The sequence below is a fragment of the Leptonychotes weddellii genome, chromosome X (genome assembly GCF_054177405.1).
Source record: "Leptonychotes weddellii isolate Sample4059 chromosome X, ASM5417740v2, whole genome shotgun sequence".
Classification (NCBI taxonomy): Eukaryota; Metazoa; Chordata; class Mammalia; order Carnivora; family Phocidae; genus Leptonychotes; species Leptonychotes weddellii.
This window is the reverse complement of record NC_138385.1, coordinates 4113870-4120727: the sequence shown is the minus strand read 5'-3', so window position 1 is coordinate 4120727 and position 6858 is coordinate 4113870.

Genomic DNA, 6858 nt, shown 5'->3' with positions numbered 1-6858 from the left:
GCTTTGGGACTGGGGGCCAATGGTGTCACTGCTATTCCTTCTCTTTTACCAGCTAGAGAGTTTTCAGCATCTGCCCATCTCCCATCAGCAGGCTTCAAGGCACAGGCCAGCACCCCCATACTCTTTCTTACTTAGCAAAGCCTTCTTGGGAAGAGATGCCTCTTCAACCATATCAGTAGTAGAATGCTTTATGGTTTACAGATTACTCTCACAGGAACTACCTCATGTCATCCTCACCCCCATGAGGTAAACTGGAAAATGCTATTACTCCTTAGGGTAAGATTTTTATATTATGCCCATCTTTCAGATGAAGGAAATTGAGGCTCAGAGAGGTAAAGTGATTTGCTTGGACTCACACTGTAGTAGAGGGGGTGCCGCAGATCAATCCCTGGTTTTTAACCATAGAACAAACATTATACTTCCTGCCACGCTCCCCCTGTGCAGGACAGGAGCCTGACCAGCCTCATCTAGGTAGCTTTGTGCATGCGCGCACACACTTCCCTCTGTGGGCAATGAATGCAACTTCACAGCGCATCAAAATCTCCCAAACTCCTATGCCAAAAATTGTACATTGGACCTGAATTGATGGTGCCAGGTTGGGGGTGCTCCACAAATGTGTCCACTCCAGCCAGGAACCTTCCTCCAATTCCCTGCATGTATCTGGTCCTTTCTGGCGGCCCTTCCCCCACTTCCCACCCAAGAAGCCCCTATTTACCTTCAAGGCCCAGCTCTTCTTCTGTGAAGCTTTCTGCAGCCCTTTTCCCTATGTTAGTAGTTCCTTCTTCCTCACATTTACCTAACCTCATTCTGCCTCATCTCAGGGTCCACAGCTTACGGGTCTGCCTGGGAGTTGCCACTGATCAACCCAGAATCACACAGAGGTGAGTGCACCCCGTCAAAGAGCTTCTTTGACTCAGCACAGATGGGTGGCCACAGACTTCAGGATGCTTTGCCTTACGATGTTGCATACCCAGATCTGCCCTTGCTCATCAGGCAATGTTTACACCAATGCTAACAGATACCTGGTTAGCAAATGCCCTTCCTGACCCAGCAGTTATGTGATGTACAAGAGGCCAAAGCACCTCCCACCACGCCAGCCATAGGGTAGAGTGCAGCTCTGCCCCGAGCAAAGGCGGCCGCTGCCCTACATGGCCGCTTAGCACGTACCCATTCCTCAGGCACACCTCCTGGGTGTTGAGTCATCCATTCAGTCAATATGGATTGCATGGCCTCAGGCACTGCGAGAGCCTGACCACGCAGGCCAGGCCGGATGTGGCCCCGGGAATGATGATCCTTGCTCTGCAGTTCCCTGGTGGGCTGGTAGAGACTGGGGGTCAGCATCTGGTTTGAAGGAACACCCTGCCCAACCCTGCTTCCTCCCTCCTCTAGTGGGTGTTAGACACCAATCAGTCTTTGGCATTCCTAACCCTCTCTTAGGGTCAGCTTCCTGAAGGACTTAACCTGAGACTATTGGTTCCAGAGAGGTCCAAAAAGCAGGTGGCAAGATGGGGTGGTCTAGATACGGGATTACTCTTCACCTGCCCCACTGGTAATGAGGACCCATCCCAGAGGACAGGTGGTGTGCGGATAGCCCCAGGCACAAGGCTAGAGTCCAGCTGCTAGAACCTTCACACTGGGCTGGCGGTGGAGAGTAATTTCCTGGCAGGTGAGAAGACCCAGGTATGTGGAATGTATGAAGATGGCAGCTCTGAGGATGATGGGAATGGATGGAGGTGACTTCTCTGCATGGATGGTTCACGAGGAGATGAGAAGCTTAGGGTGATTAATAAGCTGAAAATGAAGCGAGAGCCCCAGAGTTTCCTTGGTAGCTTGCGAAGTAGCCCCTACCACAGGCTGGAGGCAAAGGTCAAACTCAGGATTTGATAGGAATGGCTGAACTTCAAAGATGGTTAAACATTCAACTAAGACAGGTCTGTCATGTCAACATCAGAAGCCCACTTGGGAAAACTTGCATCCCTGACACAAGGAACAGGGACATCTAGGGGAAGGCCCCAGAAGAGCCAGACTCCATAGATGTCTCAAACTTCTGAGTCTGTGGCAGTGGCCCATGCCTTCCCCTAAAGAGCTAGTACATCAACCACACCCTCAAGGGAGCAAAAAACTACACAGGTCTTTCCCCACAGGTGCCCTCCATCCCAGGAGGCAGGGTGACCAACCATCTTGATTTGCTATAGAACTTGCAGTACTACAACCAGAAGAGTCCCAGGAAAACCAGGAAGAGATGGGCAGCCTACTGCCAGGCCCCCAACCAGAGTGAAGTCACCATAGAACAGAGGCAGGGCATACTGAGCCTGGTCAGGGAGGAAAGGGACTAACCCTACTTGCCCCCCACCCTGCCCCACCACCAGAACTGCAGTAGAGGCCCTGGGATGGCACTGAATGGCCAGAAGCTAGGGGCTCATGATCCATAAAGTGATGGAGGTGGAGGCCTTCCTGGGGACATAATGGATAGGCAACCGACCAAGATACAGCCCAAAATGGAGATTCACAAGAGCAAGAACAGACAGCAAGAAGCTGAATGCAGACACCCCAATAAACAAGTCACGACCCCTTAGCCCAGCTTCTGCCCCTGAGCTAGTTTTGAGACGTGGAACTGAAATAGGGAAACTGAAGGACTCTGTAAAAATCTGCTTTTTGCTCCTTTTCCTGCCTCTATTCTTGCTAGGACCTGCACCCCCACTTTACACATGTGTCATAATGCAAATAGTGCATGTCCTCCTTGTAAAGGACAAGGAATTAATGATTTCTCCAGAATTGATAACATCTAAGGAAAGACCAGATAAGAATGACCAGACAAAGCCATCATAGGCTGATTCCAGACCACCGGTGCTAGACGTCTTGATGCCAAGGCACCTGGCTCTAAGGAATAACACCTGGATCCTCGCCTTTGTTCTAACCATTCCTGGATGCCTGAGGGGACATGTACACCAGACCACCATCCTCAATAAAAACCCCAGACCCCAAACAAAGACAAGACTCTCTCCTCTCCTTTCAGAGTCTCCCAGACACTCTGTTCCTGCACTTTCTCTAGATCTTCAATAAACTCTGCTTTCACCTCCTGCTGGCTCACATTTGATTTCTATTCTGCGTACAGCCAGAGACCCTCCTGGCTGGTCCTGCAGGAACCCTCTGGGTCCTCAGACCTGGCCTGGTGGCATCAGAACCATGGACTAGGAAAGTGGCCAGGTCCCCAGGCAGAAGGACACGACAGCACCATGGCAAATAGACATTAGGATGATCCCCCAGCCCTTCCTAAAGGGACCTCTGGCTCTGCACTGGGTGAATGAATGCAGGGAAACAGGATAACCACAGTTCAAGGCTGTTGGGCACAGTGTCCAAGTTGACATTGATATGGGAGACTCAATACATTGTGTCTCCAAATCAGACAGCTTCAGGAGGACCCCCTGTGCTGGAGCTTCTGAGCAGAGGATGTCATTGGGTCCAAGGTATGCTGGGCTATCCCTGAGCATCTGTCAGTTGGTCTTGAGCAGGGAGAGTCTGGAATCCAATACACTCCAGGATGACGTGCAGAGCTTAGTGAGATGTCTTCTGAGGAATCTTTCAGAACGTGGAAGAATACTTAATGTTAAATGAAAAAGTATATGACAAAATAGTAATACAGCATGAATTCACAGAGAAAGAACTAGGGAAACATGCCCAAATGGTAAACCTTCTTGCCTTTGGATAATGTTGAAGAGCTCAGGAGCGATGGAAACATGGAAGGGAGCATCTCCCTCCCCCAATTAAAGTTGATACAGTAAGCTGTAATAGAAATGCAAGGGTGGGGGATGCCAGAAGCCTACAGAACTCCCAAGGTCCCAACTCTGTTGTGCCACATTCTGTTAGGCACCAGACCTGACCAGTGGCATCCAAGTAGCCCACCTGTGTCTGCAGGTTCCCCATGGTACAGCTTCTTCCCATGCACTTGGAGTGTCATTTAAACAAAACCAGAAATGAGTGTAGTTCTTAGGCTGGATGGACCACTTGATCTGGGCCATGTTGGGAGGGACAAAGCCGACCAAAGCTGCCCAGGGGGCAGAGAGAGGAAGGCAGGGCTAGGGGAGTATGCATCTTGGAAACGGGCCAGATGAGGATCTGGAGGTAAAATGGGAGTGCTGGAGCAGAAGAAACAAGGCTTGCTGTCTTTCCACAGCCACACGACTGCCCCAGGGCTTCTCCCATGTGAATCCAGGGCGCAGAACTAAAGCTAAGCAGTAACCAAGTCCATTACAGAGACAAGAAGAAGCCCTTTCTCATGGGCAGAGTTCTGGATGCTGGGGCACCTCCTCTTAGGACTGCCTGTCTCAGGTGGCAGGGCTGGGGGTGGATGGCAGCCTCCGGTAGGAGGGGCCCTGGGGCACTCCCTGACCTTTGGGGTGACTTACAATTCGTAGTCTGTGCAAATACTGAGTTGAAAGCAGGCCTGCAAAGAGAGGAGGAAACCAGTCCGCAGGGGAGGAGGAGGAATGTGAGACACAAACAAAGGTGATCCTAATTCCACCTTAGAATTAGGATCCACACTTCAAAAAAAAGCTCCCACTGCCACTCTTAGTCATGAGTTCGAGCCCCACGTTGGGTGTGGAGCCTGCTTTAAAAAAAAAAAAATTAAGAAAAAAAAGAAAAGAAAAAAAAAAAGGAGCTCCCACAACTCGGTACAAAAACCACAAGCAACCCAATAGAAAGATGGGCAAAAGGTACTTCAGAGAGGAGGAACCAGACCTGCCAAGAAGTGAGGGAAACCAGGGATTGGGTCAAGCTGGTCCCAGACCAGTAGTGCCGCAAAACACGTAGCAGGAACAAACTAGAAGCCTCTCTGGGCCTCAAAGTCAAAGAAGCACATGGGTGGGGGAGGCAGTGGCATTCTCCACCACACAGTCTGCACCTCCTGGCAAGTGAAAGAATGCGTGATAGGCTCAGGGAAGGAGAGAAGGGGAGGTGGTGCATAGGGATCGCACTGAGCAGAGAATCAGCTAGGCAGGAGAACATCAGGGCCAAAGAGGAGGGCAGAGCCAGAGTGATGAGCACCAAGAGAAAGAGTGGTGGCCAGTTCCGAAGGGGCTGCTGCAGCCAGGGGCCTGGTGGACAGAGGTCACTGGACAGAAGCATGAGAAACTGCAAAGGCAAGTGCTCAGACCGGCCATCGGGGACAGGGAGCTCTGCACTGAGCGGGTGCCATGGGCTCAGAAGAGGCGATGTCCTGGGGATGTGGGCACGGCAAAGAGCCAGGGTGAAAACTGGCAAGGACTTTCTAAAAGGAACACGTGGTGTATTATGGGGACAGAATCATGGTGTGGAGAAAACAGTCTCTGCAGCCCTGAGGCCTAAACTCCATGAAGATACCCTCTGGCCCTAACCTCACGGCCAGCACTCCTGTTCCTTCCAGATTCTGCAAAGAGAAGGTACGGCTCACTGGAAGACGAAGCAGTCCTCTCTGTGTGACTACCGCGTCCTGGGTACCTGGGTTCCAGAAATGAGGAAGACACAGTCCTTGCCTGCGAGGAACTCGGTGCCCCTGAGGGGGCCATTGACTCTTGGAGAGCAGTTAGAGCACTGGGAGGTGAGAGCCCAGTGAAGGGAGGTACGAAGGAAAGTACAGAGTGCTCCCAGAACTGGCAGAGAAGAGTGCCTGATACTTGGATGTGGGGCAGTACAGGGGATGCTAAAGTTATGGTTGGAAGGAGGACAGGAGTTGGTCAGGGGAAGAGGAGGTGAGCATTCCAGGCAGCAGGGAGTCTTGGTAGAGTATGTGTGCTCAGGGTACAGGGACTCCGCAGCACAGTGACCCAGTGTTGGCCTATAAGGACAGAGAGGGCTGGTGCCACTGGAAGGCCCTCCTGGGGCCCTGAGGTGATGGAGTGTAAATAGGAGAGCACTCACCAGTGTTTTCGGTACCGGGTTGATGAGGACAGATGTGCAGCTAAGAAAGCAAACTGAACTGATGGCATGTGGAGGATCTACTGGCAGAGGAAAGACAGGAGGCATCCAGGCCGGTGTGGAGGCTCAGGTAAAAGCCAAAGAAGATATGGTATATATATACAATGGAATATTATGAAGCCATCAAAAAAAATGAAATCTTGCCATTTGCAACGACGTGGATGCAACTAGAGGGTATTTGCTAAGCGAAATAAGTCAGTCAGAGAAAGACGTGTATCATATGATCTCACTGATATGAGGAATTCTTAATCTCAGGAAACAAACTGAGGGTTGCTGGAGGGGTTGGGGATGGGAGGGATGGGGTGGCTGGGTGATAGACATTGGGGAGGGTATGTGTTATGGTGAGCGCTGTGAATTGTGTAAGACTGCTGAATCACAGACCGGTACCTCTCAAACAAATAATACATTATATGTTAAAAAAAAAAAAAGATAGCAGGAAGGGAAAAATGAAGGGGGGGAAATCGGAGGGGGAGACGAACCTTGAGAGACTATGGACTCTGAGAAACAAACTGAGGGTTTTAGAGGGGAGGGGGTGGAGTGATTGGTTAGCCCAGTGATGGGTATTAAAGAGGGCACATACTGCATGGAGCACTGAGTGTTATATGCAAACAATGAATTAAAGACACTATATCAAAAACTAATGATGTACTGTATGGTGATTAACATAGCATAATAAAATAAAATTTAAAAAAAATATTTAAAAAAAAAGCCACCAGCCCCAGACCACAAGCCTGAACTCAGGAGGTAGCAGTGGGGACAGGAAGAGGAGAATTTATTCTGATCAGGCATGTGGGAGGCAGGGACACAGGACTTGGTCACCAAGCAAATGCGGAAGGAGGGTGAGGGTAAGGGGACCCCAGGAGCAAAGCACGGCGACACTGAGTGTGTTGAGCCCCTGACTGA